Below are 15,222 nucleotides of genomic sequence, written 5' to 3'. Positions count from 1 at the left end.
TGCGCATGTCGAACGCCTCCCTCCGCCAGAGCGAATGGCCGAGTAGAGTCGGTCGCTTGGCGCAAACAGTTGAACAGTTGAGCGTTATCGTAGACACTTCCCTTTCGACATTTACTACAGGCTCATATCTCGTGGGACAACACGGGAATTCCTGGCGATCGCTATTTATGTCACGTTTCCCGATCGCGCGGTGTTGGCGTCGGAGTAGCACTGCGCCATGCTGATTGGTAAGCACGCGTCGACGTCACACATGACGCCACTGAACGCAGCACGGCAACGCGCCACGCTGACTGGTCCGAACACTATGACAATAAACGAAACCTTGCGCTTACGTTCACCACAAGAAAGAGCTGCCGCTGAATCTGGCGTTTGACAGTGACCACCTGGTGAGTTTTCTTTTTATTCGACAGTCCAGAAGGTACACGACTACGATTACTGGCTACAAGCGCCCCTCGCAGCCACGCGAGCAGCTTGCGCCATAGCAGCCTCGGGCAGGCGTCGCAGGTCCTTCCTGATTTCCGAGCGACTCTCAGCTAACGATACAGGGCGGTAAATGCTTTCCACTTAATGCAGCAAAAAGCGTGCACTCGAACGGAATTGCCTCTTTCAGCGGCATTACTTATAACAAGTAGGCCAACAAATAAATGCCCCTCTAAAATTAGTAAGCCCAAAGCACGATTGGCGTCTATTAAAGGGTCATCTTCGGACAGCGTGTCAGTGAGTGCGCGAACCGGAACGAACATGTCACTGACCTGCCACCTGAAATGGCGCAGTCAAGAACTTACGGGTAGGACACGGGAATGTCGGGAACGAATGAGGTTTCTGGAGGTGCTGTGCAAAGCGCCAAGGCTATTTCGATCCCGTCTCCCTACAGCCCTGCCTGCTCCGCTCATGTGCTCCCCTCATGAACTCTGCCAAAGCGCAAACGCAGCAGTAGGTAGAGTTTTCCGTTTCTTTCCATAGGTCTCTGTCCGAGCAACTATGGTCACACGACCTGAGCCGCAACATCTGGTAGGTCTGGACTGCTTCTCAGAAAAGAACGAAAGAACATCGAACGGGAAAATGAGGCCAGTGCTGAGTCTGCGAAAGCCTTTGCGAATCTTAGCGGCAAATTTGACTGCTCGATCTTCACTGCGAAGAGGACTCCCTCAGCTGACGAAAAAGAATGCATAAGATATTAGCTGGGATTATTCATACCCACGACATTAATTAAATATAGCAGCGAATGCAGCTAGTTCCGTGCCACCTAACGGCCACTAATAGGTATTCTAGGGATTAAATGCGTCAAGGACATGTTACAGTGGTTCAAATTAGCTATTAATACCGCGAATTAACTGAGACCTAAAATGATCCCGCGGTACATAAGAAGTAAAGCAAAGCAGGCAGGTCAATGGCTCTGCCCACAATTCCATTGCAAGACAACACAAGACAACGCCCCCCTTTTGCAACGTTTGCGGCAGGAATGAAAAGCAAGCTGGCAGAAAACTTGCGGCACATAATAACAATACACGTAAAATCAACCACGGAAATGCATGCACATGTCTGCGGTAAAAAAAAATATGCCTGCCACCTGCCAGGCATCAGTGTTCTCGCTCGTACCCGAATGTGTCAAAAAATTGGCGGTGGTTTAGCTCTGGTTAAACCTGGAGTGACGCGATAGCTACACCTGGCTGAGAGGAACTTGGTCACGTGACGAACCACGTGATCAGCCACGACGCGCGCCACCGGCAGCTGCTCCGCACCACGTGACCAACCACGTGACAGCGTGGCGGCGCCGCCACACTGAAGGCTCGAAATGCTACCGTAATGTAGCTATCGCTACAAAAGGGCATCAAGACAGTGTTTTCCATCGGCAGAGAGTGCTCCTTGAGCTTATCTTCAATCTTCCTGCCCGCCAGCGCCGCATTACGCACGATCGTAATCAGGCAACGCAACCTGCCGGATGAATTTCGCCCCATGCTCCCGAGCTCAGCGTTCGTGCTCACGTCCAGTTTTTAGACGTACGAGTTTTAGAGATAGCAACACTAGTCAGCTAGCAAACTAGTTCCGTTCAAGATGGCTGAATGCTTGTTTACCACTTTCCCTCTTGCATGCAACGTCCTGTCAGCCCTGTAACATATCGATAAGTTGTAAATATTCAATTTGTTTCGGTCAAACGTGTATGCACTGTTCTCAATGTCCTTTTTTTTGTAAACTTTACTGAAACGAAGGGTCCAAACGGCAGAGTAATCTTCCCCCAGTCGTAAATATTTAAACAACATGCATGGAACTTTCGCGAAAACGGTAAAACATACTGGGACACATGTGGCCAAATGTGGGAGCATGGAGCTACAACCTGGTTAGATTGGTTTATGATGGTTTAACATCCCAAAGCGACTCCGGCTATGAGGGACGCCGTAGTGAAGGGATCCGGGAAATTTCGACCACCTGGGGTTCTCTAATGTGCACTGACATCGCACAGTACACGAGCCTCAAGAATTTCGCCTCCATCGAAATTCGACCGCCCGCGGCCGGGATCGAACCCGCATCTTTCGGGCCAGCAGCCGAGCACCGTAACCACTGAGCCACCGCGGCGGCTACACAACCTGGTTAATATACTGGTAGGGGAAAGGGGCACCTAAAGCGGCACTAGGGGACTGCCATACATCACAACTAATAATACAAGTACGCAATCCATACACACACCTTAGATACCACGGGTTCATTCTTATACACCTAGCCATCAAGAGTATCCCATGCGCGTTATGGCTAATAAGTAGAAAGTATTATTCTCATGAAATTTTGGTGTTATGTATCCAGTCTATGGCAGGAACAGCTCACGAGGTTTAAGAGAACAATTCGCTTAGTTAAAGAAACATCATTACTTTCCCAAAGGTGGAAAAACTCTGGCACACAGCGGTATAAACAAATTGTATAGTTGTGATTTGAACGTTATACCTGAACACTGAACTTTTTATTAATCTTTCCAACATTCAATTAAAGGTATACGTTTAGACAGAACGTTAAACTAATGCAAGATCACATAAACGTTGCGTTAACATTTAACATACAATAACGATCCAATGTAACAAATAACGTTACTGCAATTTGAGCGAAACTTTTATAGCATTACCTCAGTGCTTTCGCCTGGACAGCGTTCTGTCGCTCGCTCGCAGCTCGTTACATGCGTACCATATCCTCCACGGACCTCGATATCACTGTGGCTATCGCTACTACAGCAAACAAGGGCATCTTGTAATTCCACCACAAATAGTGAGTGCATTCAATGCACTGCTATTTTTAAGCTGCACTCCGTTTTCCCCAGATTACAAAACGTTGCGTTCGTCATTCCCGGCATGAGGCATGCAAATCACAAATTTTTGCAAATGATACCACACCGCTGATCATCGTAAAAGCGTCCAACGAAGATCTATGCTTGATAGCCGGGTTGGCGTGAATCAAAATAAATATGCCCCGCGGCCCATGAGTCTACTGGGTGCAGCGGCAACTGGGGAAGCGCAGCCTATTGGTTTTGTGGTGCCTTGCACAGTAAGGAAGCGTGCTTTGTACGTTTTATCACGCCATTCCGTCCTGTAAATTGTAAATTGTGGGACTTGAAGTCCTGAAGCAACACATGGGTCATGCGGGACGCCGTAGTAGACACCACCAGATTAATTCAGACTACCTGGGGCTCTTTAAGGTGCGCTGACATCGCACAAAATACGGGTGCCTTTCTGAGTTTCGCCTCCATCGAAAGGCGCTCGCCGCGGGCGGGTTTGAACCCCGGACCTTCGGCTTAGTAGCCCAGCGCTTTAAACTGTCAGTCATGGTCTGCGCACGATTCCTGGAGCGAATGCAGTGCTACAACTCTGTGGGTGGAGAGGAAGTGTTTATAGAATTAACCTCGCCGTCTGTACCGTAGAGTAGTTGCGCCTTATCTCAGCTGATACACCTCTTAAAAGAGTAACTCATGCTTATAACTCATGCTAATAACTCATGCTAACAGACTCTGCCGTACCGCTCAGCACTGTGCAAACCAAAACAACCAAGGTTCAGAGCCATTCGGGCCGCGCGTGACGAGGCTGCTAAAACGTGCCGCCTCATATCAGGCCGGGTGACTCAGAGCACGAGCAGGAGTTGGATCTATGCTCCAGCTATAGGATGACTTCGCCGGGATCCCGGGAGAAAAACCCCACTACGGAAAGCTCCCGCTACTGAGAGAGCTTCACAGTGCGGCCCGACGACGTCCGGCGACAGACGCCCTTTTGCAGGGAACTCCGAGCCCGCAACAAAGCGCAGCGCAGCGTGGCCTTCGCCCGGAGACGGCATGGCTCTTTTGACAGATCCTGTCCGACTACCACAAAAACGCGGCGCGCGGATCTGGCTACGCAACGTACACACTCGCAGATCATTCATTTACGGCACCACCTTTCGTTGTACAAAGTAAACTTGGCGCTTTGCCGTCCGGCGTCTCATTAGCCAAAGATTCTACACGCAGGTGAAGCGACCCCCCAGACAGCGAAGCAAGGCAAAGGCGTGAGCGCGCGCGGAGAGGCGTACTGCGGACCTCGCGCGTCGAGTGTGCATACAGAGAGTCGTACTTACATGCTATGGAGACGAATCTGGAGCTGGAGAATAGTCCTCCCTGCGAGCAGTTATCCGATCGTTTCCATCGAACACACTCACTGCGGTGCTTCTTCGATTAAATGACTTTCGACGCCACGAAACCGCACCAGCCTCACCCCCCCTTTCACGTCGGCGGCAAGTCCTCCCGCCGTTGCTGGTTTGTCGCTGAGATCAACCTAAAACCATTTCCGGCTGTGCGAAAAACGTGGCACGTGGCGCCATCCAACGAGAGCAAGAAAACTTGTTTGCACGAGCATTTTTGACAATGGCCTTTCGATGGCGCTGCATGTACGGAACGACTAGTGTTCCTGTATATGCTCCCTGTATATGCTATGCTATATATGTATATGCTCCCTGTAATATGCTCCCTGCGGGAGCGGGAGCATATACAGGAACACTAGGAGCGAATAGGGTGCCTCGATGCGCACGCCCTCCTGGCTGGAGGGCGGAGGGGGCGCGCGCATCAAGGCACCCTAGGAACGAAGTAAAGGTGGTAAAAGGATTTAGAGGCGAACGGTGAACAGAAGCTGCATTGAGGCAGATGCAGCGATAATGCTCTATGCCGCGGTAACGAAGTACAGAGCATTAAGCGGGTACGGCAGGTACGATGTACTGAGGCGTATTTGGAAAGTAACCATGTCAGAGCTTACTTATGGTAATGTGGTTTTGTGGCTAAAGGCAGAAGTCGACCCTATAGATGAATCAGAGAGGAGGACGAGGAGAAGGAACAAGTTTATTATAAAAAAAGGTCCTCAAGGGTGGGCTCCTACTTGTCCAAACGTCCACGAGCCTGGGCCTCACGGAAACCTCTGTCCACTTGCCATCATCATCATCATCATCATCATCATCATCATCATCATCATCATCATCATTTATTTACCCTTAAGGGCCCCAGGGGGCATTACATAAGGAGGGGGGGGGGGAGGGGCGAACAGTAATCATGTCACAAAGAACAAAATTGGAACATAAACTTAACACATGTAGATACAACTGTGAACACTTCAAAAGAAAAACAAGCAAGTAAGTGAGTAAACAAAATAAAAAGAAAGAAAAAGGGCCTTCAAGAGGAATTATTTGGGGAATAAATCAATTAACATCTGTTTAAATTTTAGGGAATTAACTTCATTCACAACACTGCCTGGAAGGACATTCCACTCGGCTATGGCAGCTGGCAAGAACGAGGAATTGAACGCATTGGTTGAACCATGAATGCGTTGAATACTACGGCAATTATACAAACGTAGCGATGATCTTAAAGGGGGCATAATTAGGCTCTCACGCAGTTGGGGAAAATTATAACAAAGTTTATGAAATAGACAGAGTCTTGCTATCTTACGACGGGATTCCAAGGAAGGTAAACCAACAAAGGATTTGATATTAGTAACACTCGACCGAGAATCATAATTTGATATTATAAACCGAGCGGCTCGATTTTGAATGGCCTCTAACATATGTGTTAAATACTTTTGATGGGGATTCCAAATTCTCGATGCATATTCAATTTTAGTGCGGATGAAAGTTTCGTATGCGGTTAGCCTAACCTTTGGGGGAGAAAATGTGAGCGATCGTCTGATGAATCCTAGTGATTTAGAAACGCTAGCAGCAAGGGACGTTATGTGCTTCGACCAGTTAAGATCACTTGTTATTTCTATGCCGAGGTATCTGTAGGATTCAACTTCAGATAGCGCGGTCCTGTTTAGCGTGTAAGAAAAGTGCAGGTTAGATCGTTTACGGGACACGTGCATAAACTTGCATTTAGTTTCGTTCAGTTTCATGAGCCAGGTCGAGCACCAACTTTGTATCAAGTTCAGGTCGTCCTGCAGCAATGACTGGTCGTTCGTAGTGCTAACACGGCGGTAAAGAACGCAATCATCTGCGAACAAACGGATGGATGATGAAATGCCGACAGGAAGGTCATTGATAAAGACAAGAAACAGGAGCGGCCCAAGAACTGAGCCCTGAGGCACTCCAGAGGTGACTTTAGGGACGGTAGAAGGATGGTTGTTGATGACGGTGTATTGCGAACGATTAGTTAGGAAACTGCAAATCCATGATAATATCAGCGGGTGCAGTGAAAGGGAGGAAAGTTTAGCCAAGAGGCGCTGGTGAGGAACTCGGTCGAAAGCTTTCGAAAAATCGAGGTAGATAATATCTGTTTGAAACAAGGAGTCAAGGTTTAGGTGGAGGTCAGTCGTAAAATCGAAGAGTTGAGTTTCACATGAGTAGCCAGAACGGAATCCGTGTTGGTTTGAAAAGAAAAAAGAATTTCTGTCTAGGTGATTAGCTACTTGGGAGTAAATAATATGTTCAAGTAGTTTACACGCAATGCATGTTAGCGAGATGGGACGATATTTGATGGATCAGAGCGGTTACCTGCCTTAAAGCAAGGCACGACTTGGCTAATCTTCCACTCAGACGGTATTTGGCCACTGGAAATGGATTGCGTAAAAATGATTTGCAGGAAATGACTGGATATTACTTTGGTACCTTTAAGAATTTTCGCAGAAATGTTGTCGGGCCCAGGAGCACTTGATACCTTTAAATCTTCAATAAGTCTACATATTCCTTCGGCTGAGATACTAACAGGTGGCATTTCAGATACATTTAGGCTCTGTGATGTAGGAATGTTTACGGCTGGTTCGTTGGTGAAAACAGATGAGAAGTACGTATTCATTACGTCCGAGCGAAGCTCATTTGGAACATAACAACCATCTTGATCTAATAAAGATATATTATGTGAACCGCTACGACCTGGAGTTAAAATAGTCCAAAACTTTTTTGGGTTGTTTCGAAGGATATCGAGTAGGTCATTGTTGCAAAAGTTTTGTTTAGTGCTCTTAAGCAACTTGGTATAATTTCTCAGACAGCTAAAATATTTCTCCCATTTAGACGCTAAGTTGGAGCTCTTAGCTTCTCTAAATAATCGTTTTTTCTTATTGCACATACTTCTTAAAGAGTTGGTAAACCACGGTTTTCCGGCATCACCACGAATGCAAACGAGGGGTACATAAGATTCAGTTAAAGAGGTGATTTTTTCTTTATACATGGACCAGTTGTCATCAATAGACCTGAAAGAAGCAGTCTGTTCGAAGTGGAGAAGAAATTTGGCTAGTTCCTCATTGATTTTAGAAAAATTGGCTTTTTTGTAGTCGCGTATGTATTTCACTGAGCGTTGTCGTGAAGTAATGCGAACTGAAAAGTTGAACAACACTATGCTATGATCGCTAAGACCGGCGATGGATGACAAAGACTGGATTAAATCAGGATTAGATGCAAGCGCAAGATCTAGGATGTTAGTGCCCCGAGTTGGTATTCTGACTTCTTGAGAGAGGTCAAACGAAAGAATAAGGTCCAAAAATTCTCTGGAATGGCGGGAAGATGCGGTTAGATTATCCCAGTCGATGTCTGGGAAATTAAAATCGCCGCTAACTATGAGGTTGGCATTGGGAAACTGTTTATTTATGTCGAGCAGAATGATACTTAAGTCGTCGATGAAGGAATGATCGGAGTCAGGTGCTCTATTACATGCGATTATTATATTAGTGCAATGAGCAAGAGAAACGTTCACGCAAATGATTTCGCTTTTACTATTGACTGCGATAGCAGAAGAGACCATAATACTTTTAACAAGAACCATCACGCCGCCTCCCCTACGCCCTGGTCTGTCACGACGGAAACAAGTGAAGGATTGCTTATCTTGGAAAAGTTCGTCATTCAGTATATCAAGTGTGAGCCACGTTTCAGTAAAGATAACAATATCTGTGCTGTTGTCTTGCAATATAGCTTCCACGGCTTCTTTCCTTGGAAAATAACTTCGGATATTTGTTAGTAAAACGGAAACTGATTTATCGGTTGGGGCAGGGGCTGCACGCGTGCGATTTTGGAAACATTGGTGCATAAAGGACCTGTGTGCCTGCGGAGAGCGCTATAAATTTAATTCAACCACAGAATCTTTAACAGCATCGTACCCAAACTGTTTGTTGTTCATGATGAGCTTATTAAAACGGATTTTAAATGAACCACCTCGTTGCTGACCATACGAAAAAAGTTTCTTCCTTGCCAAGCGAACGCGTGCAGAGTAGTCCTCACGGACAGAAAAGGAAGAATTTTTAAGCTTGGAGCTGGCAAAAAGGATACGCCCTTTGTCTTTAAATCTCATAAAATTTACAATGATAGGGCGGTTTTTTCCTTGTTGGAAACGGCCAAGTCTGTGAACACGCTCAATATCATGGCTATCAATTGTGACATCGAGCTCGTCCGCGCAGAATGAAATAATCCGCGATTCAGACTCGGACCACGATTCATCTTGTTGATCTGTGATTCCAAAAAACAGCAAATTGGACCGTCGGAGACGGTTCTCAGCGTCATCACATTTATCTGAAAGTAGCTTAATGTCGGATGAAAGTTTAGCCATATCAGGATCGGCTGATAAACTCGGGCTACTTAACTGATTAGAGCTCGTGATTTGTTCCGGGGCGTCCACTCGCACCGAAAGGCTGGATATTGAAACCTCGACCTTCGACTGAGCAGCCCGAATCAACGCTAGTTCACTAAGCATAGTATTTTGAGTGCATTCAATGCGGGATATAGCCAAGGCAATTGACTCGAGGGACGGGTTAGGGGCGTTATACTCTGGGGGTCCTGGGTTCAATCCCACATCTCCGGCTAGCACAAGCATTAGGCAAATGACATAGGCGTTGATACACTGGTAACATGAGGTGCACAAGAACTTTCGCAAACTGCAGTCAGCGTCGATGAGGCACGACACCGCAGCCAAAAACGCGTTATCAGAGCGAATGCAAATTGAATTTGGTAAGTAACCAACCTGCATGAAAAAGGGCATTCGTGTGACCTGCATCGTTGCGGTGGCGTGCCCCGAGTGATCGCAGTGTGATGGCGTTATTTGTACTCCAATCAATGCGGTGGCGCTGAGCGTAGTTCCTGGTTGCCAGATGCGGAAACGGTTCGCCAGATGGGGAAAGGTTGAAACAAGCGGGTACTGCACGGCGTCGCTTTCGTTGTCCATGAAGTCAGCTTGCTGCCAAACGTCGGAATCCATGTCCAGGTTGTAACAGCTGCCTTGACAGCCCGGCAGCGTGGTAATCCATATGAGTAAGGCCTGCATGAAAAAGGGCATTCGTGTGACCTGCATCGTTGCGGTGGCGTGCGGTGGCGTGCGGTGGCGTTGCGGTGGCGTGGCGTGCAGCTGGTTGAGGAGGATGGGTTGGGTATGCGGGGGACTGCCATGGGTAGGGGCATTCCCACATGTAGTGCATGAGGGTGGCCTTGGCCGTTGAACAGAGTAGGAGGGTCAAGGTAGCTAGGGTAGTAGCAATGAAGGAGGTAAGGTGAGATGTAGCAGTTGGCTGCAGTTGGCGTCAGACTGCACTGTATTATTGCGAAAGCAATACTACGCCAGGTCTAACCGCCTGTCGCATATGCCGTGCTCCCCCAAGAGCAGGCGCTGCGCTTGGCAGGTGGTGTGACGTGAACTCTTTCCGTTGCTATGACGACGCGTGACGTCAGTTTGCTCCCCGCCGCAGCTAGAAGGGAGCCGCCCGTCGCGTGTGCCGTGGCCCCCGAGCCGGCGGCAAGAGGGGGCGACTGCACTCCCAGGGAAATTTGGACAATTTTTTTCGCTCGACCTAAAAAGTTGATTAGCACTCTCAGGTTCCTCATATTCGTAGAAGCGCCATTCAGGATTGCAAGCAATCTTTGCACTCTGCACACTATGACGTAATCTTGCCGGTGATGGCACGGCAGTGAAAGATTGAATAACAATAATACTAATTGGTTTGGGGGGAAAGGAAATGGCGCAGTATCTGTCTCATATATCGTTGGACACCCGAACCTCGCCATAAGAGAAGGGATAAAGAGGGAGTGAAAGAAGAAAGGAAGAAAGAGACGCCGTAGTGGAGGGCTCCGGAATAATTTCGATCACCAGGGGATCTTTAACGTGCACTGACATCGCACAGCACACGGGCGCCTTAGCGTTTTGCCTCCATAAAAACGCAGCCGCCGCGGTCGCGGGTTCGAACCCGGGAACTCCGGACCAGTAGCCGAGCGCCCTAACCACTGAGCCGCGGGTGTGAAAGATTGACAGGCTGAAAACAGCGAACAATTCTGAGAGGAACGCTTGAGGTTTTCTATATTGAACTTCGAGATCTACGCAGTATTATCGCGAGAACTTCCGCTTTCTCATAAATTGCCGACTACATTTAGGAAAAAGTCTAGACCGCCACACTTAGTAAGAAAAGTGTGACACCTTCTCGTGGCGTCACATTTGCTTGTATACACTCCTTGCTGAAATGAAGAAACTCCGACCACCCCGCCACCCAAACCAAGCCTATATAAATCCGCCCCTCAAAAAACTTGCACGCTTGTAGTGCACTGAAAGCCGAGGCCAGTAGTGTTTGAAAAGTTTGAAAAGTATTTATTTGAAGTGTGTTTCATACACTTCAGGAAGGAGGCCAAAAGGCGTGGTGCCTGACGAGGGCCTTCCTCCCTTGGGGTAAGCAAACTGCACTCGGCACATACACACACAAAATAAACAAATACAATAAATGTAGCGGTCGCCATTACACTTGCTGGCATGTTAAAAGAAAAATAAAGGAAAAACTGTACAACAATGTTAAGGTATCTTCGAAGTTGTTAAGATGCGTGCTGTTGGGTTACAGGGAATTATAAAAAGGAAAAAATATATATACAATCATGTTGACTGTTATCAATTTATAATATGTCACAGGATGTACCGGTTAGTCATGTAGTCAACAGTGCAATCACTTTTCTCTTGTATATTTTTTGAGTTCTGCATTGATGGAGGAGGTCATGAAAATTTCTGTTTTCATTCAAAAAGGTAGTCATCTGATATCTAATCGTTTGGAATCCGTAATTTGTTCTTGATTTTGGTGCTCTTATTGTCATGTGTCGAAGGGGATATGGGTTTTGCGGTAGTTCTGGTGTTGCACAAAAATTAGTTTCAAGATGAAATCTGTTATATGTTTCAAGTGCTAGCCGAAGAGTTTTTAATTGAAAAATTGTCAGTAACCCCAAGCTGTTCCACCACGAGTTAGTGCTATCCAAGTAGCCTAGATTAGCAATTGCTCGTATGGCCTTTTTCTGTAGTAAAAACAAAGCATTTAAATTAGTCTGTGTTGAGTCTCCCCATATCAGTAAACAATAGTGAAGAAGTGAATGAATTAAACTGAAATAAAGTTGCTTTTTGAGCCATACTGGCAATAGAAGTCTAAATTTATTTAGAAGGCCCACTGATCGCGAAATTTTTTTCCTTACTTGATTAATATGGTCAGTCCACAACAGGTGTTCATTAAATATAACTCCAAGGAATTTTATTGACTGTACTCGTTGTAAAACATTCGAATTGTATATGATTGGCTCATTATCTATGACTTTATTTTTAGCTCTGAATATTACATACTTTGTCTTCGTGATGTTTAGTTCTAACCTGTTGGCCCTCAACCATAATGTAAGGTTTTCTAGCCAGAGATTAGCTCTACATTCTATTGCTTGTTAACTCGCGTCATGAAAAAAAATATTTTTGTCGTCAGCGTATAAAACTGTTTCGGAGCGTATAAAACTGTCAATATGCGATTCATTTCAACCAAATAAGATAGGACCACATAATTATTTTGGCCCCAGATAAATGCAACCGGAACTAAATTATGTGTATGGCTACCTATTAAAATAGGATAGTCAATTAAATAAGCTTCCTTTTATTAATGGAAGAGTGTAATTCGTCGGAGTCTATGATTTGCTTCATTTTCTGGTTATGAAAACGATTTTAAAGCGCTTCGCACGAATTTATACAGTGCAAACACCCAGAGAGCCACAGTGCCATGAAAACAGCTGCAGTGCGTCTGCGGTATGCTTTGCCGTAGAAAAGGGAAGAAGGCAAGGTGTATCCATGGGCTTCCATTCTGTCATGAACACATCACTGAGCGGCAACATATTTTTCGTGGCCACCGGACGAACGCTGTAGAGGAGTTCTCTGACATCATGAGTGCAGCAAGGGAGGCAGCCAATCACTTAAATGCGGTGATATCTGTACCAAGACAAGTCTCTCGTCAGGCCCACCGAGCCAACTACGGGATTCAGTCGCCGGAGGAATATTACCTTGTGGCAATATATGTGCCGTACTTGGGCTCTCTCACTGCTTCTTTAGCTCACCGCTTTTCTGAAAGCAATGAGAGCAGCTTCAAACTTCTCCAGCAGCATCCATAAAAAATGAAGCACTTGAGCCGTGTTGAGTTCGCTGCCCTCGCTGAAGAACTCCAATGCTTTTACGGCATCGACAACTTCAAGGAAGAGGCCATCTCTTGGTACGAGATGTGGTGCAACAAAACTGGGAACCCATCAGAAATAAATTACTGCGAGCTACAGCGCATGCGCCACTAGTATCACCGAGCCGCAAGTGTTCCGCCGCTGCGCAGCGCCGCGCCTTTCCTCGAAATACAACTTTCAGTTTTCAGTTTTCTCTTTCTTCTTTCTCTCCCTCCTTTATCCCTTCCTTTACGGCGCGGTTAGGGTGTCCATCGAGATATGTGAGACGGTAACTGTGCCATTTCCTTTCCTCAAAAATCAAACAAAACAAGTGAGCCGACGGCATTCATAGGGTTCATTGGCATTGACAACTTTACAAATTCCCTTACGGCGCGGTTCAGGTGTCCAACGATGTATGAGACAGATACTGCGCCATTTCCTTTACCCAAAAACCAATTATTATTATTATTATTATTAGGCCGTTCATTTTCACTAAAGGAAAGGCGCACAACCGGCTCCGTGGGCCGGTGGAGATCTCAATCTCGCTTTCATGTACGTGGCGTTGGTTTCCAACTGCAAAAGCCTGCTTTTATTGTGTTCCGCACACTGGATAGGCAGCGCGCCCTCCCTGCCACCCTGGTAGGTGGCATGCAGTTAATGGTTGATCGCGATAGATTGATCACCAAATGAACGCTGCGGCCAAGCTATTACTGCAGTGCCGCATGTAAGCCACAACGCTGTCAGCGCCAATGCATTCAGGCCACATCTCTCTCTCACCACAGCCACATGTATCACACATGTAAAGCACGAATGTGTAAAGCCCATGTAAAGCACGCCACATGTAAAGCACGAATGAGGCGCCCGCATATCCAGGGAGCCAGTTATGCGCGCTTCCTTTCCTCAAAGCCATCACCGTCTCGAACATCGTCAATGCCAACGACAATGAACACAGTGAACGCCGACATCTTTCGCTTTGTATATCCTGGATTAGCTGAGCTAATCGACATTAATTTTTTCTTCCATGTGTGTATTTTACTTATTTATTTATAAATAAATAAATTTGCTCCGCAAATAGTGCCTTTTTGCTGCGAACATTTCGCTGCCCCCCACCCTCAACGCCAACATGCAACGCCCCCCCCCCCCCCCCTCCCCCAGCAAAAAATTCTGCGGACGCCCTTGCTGATAGTCAGGGTATGCAAACTGGGAGTCGGTGCAAGTTTCAGTGATGTTGGGATCTTGTGTAGCGTGTATGAGCGCCAAGACGATGGCCGCGCCCTCAGCCTCCGTAGGGTTGTTGGCGCGGAGGGTGCCTGCGGCTCCGGTGTTGCCATCCTCGTAGGTGGCGACAGAGCAGTCGGCAGATTAGCATTGGGTGCTCACGGCAAAATCACCAGTGAGGTACAGGAGAACATATGGGCTCAGCATCGTTTGAAGCGCGGGAAGCACGAAGTAAAATGTTGTACGATGAACGCCCCAAGAAACTGCACGAAAGGAGGTAGGCAGTTAAAGTATTTAAGTACTTGTACAGAAAGAGCATTGATTCTAAGTGGCGGAAAATGACTACAAAACTCACCAGTAAGTATGCAGGGAACCAGAACGGGGAAATAAGGGCTTCAAACGGCTGGTAAAGAAGGCAGAGGGTGAGAGGTAGTTTGATTTGCGGAGGCAATGGGGAAGAGGCAGACTGTGGACGTGCGCAGAAAATGGGAAACTCAAATCAGGAAGGAGTCGTCCGGTGATAATTCTGGAGGCATGCAGCGTTATGCTGTTTGAAGCGATATAGGGGCGTCTTAGAGCGCAAAGAAATTAGCCAGGATGATGGCACATGTGCTGTGTGTGGTAAATCAGCAGGAACAATTGAACATATATTTAGTTAGAATGTGGCAGTATCCATCCAAACATCGATATTGTAAGAGCCACGTTACCTGAGGCCCTAGTGTTTAGGAACAACCAAGCTAGTGTGAATGAATCTGCGGGTGTCGATAGAAAAAAAAAAACGATTTGAAGGTTGGTAGCTTAAAAGCAGGGCAGTGACGTAAAGATACAAGATCAGAATTGAAAACTGGATTGCTTAAAAGTCAGGAATATTTTTTTCTTTTGGAAGGAAGAATTTCAGGACAGCAACTGTAAATTGTACATATTGGTTAGATTATTATATAGGAAAAAAAAAGCATCATGGTACCCGTTATTGCCCGTTTCAAAGGCAACGCCCCGACCGCAGCGCCAAATACGTAGGCACTGATACGTGCCGCCGTAGTTTCCTACCTGCAAGATAAGTGACGTCCGTAGGGCCTTGACAAAACGAGAGCACCTGCATCCTAGCTGCCGACCAATGAG

General features: G+C 46.7%; 1 protein-coding gene across 10 annotated transcripts in view; it reads right to left on the bottom strand.

Annotated features, from left to right (window-relative positions):
- LOC144126208 (uncharacterized) overlaps positions 1 to 4,803 on the bottom strand; it is a 140,629-nt gene extending 135,826 nt beyond the window's left edge. For 6 of the 10 annotated variants that reach the window (XM_077660223.1, XM_077660232.1, XM_077660221.1 and 3 more), the window contains exon 1: positions 4,585 to 4,762. The gene's annotated coding sequence lies outside the window, so the exon portion shown is untranslated. Of the gene's footprint in view, positions 1 to 4,584 lie in introns of all 10 variants that reach the window. The other 4 variants (XM_077660230.1, XM_077660227.1, XM_077660229.1 and 1 more) reach the window with 3 other exon arrangements.
- Positions 4,804 to 15,222: the final 10,419 nt, after the last annotated feature.

Source organism: Amblyomma americanum, chromosome 3 (genome assembly GCF_052857255.1).
Source record: "Amblyomma americanum isolate KBUSLIRL-KWMA chromosome 3, ASM5285725v1, whole genome shotgun sequence".
Taxonomy (NCBI): domain Eukaryota; kingdom Metazoa; phylum Arthropoda; class Arachnida; order Ixodida; family Ixodidae; genus Amblyomma; species Amblyomma americanum.
This window is presented reverse-complemented; position numbering and strand designations above follow the sequence as displayed.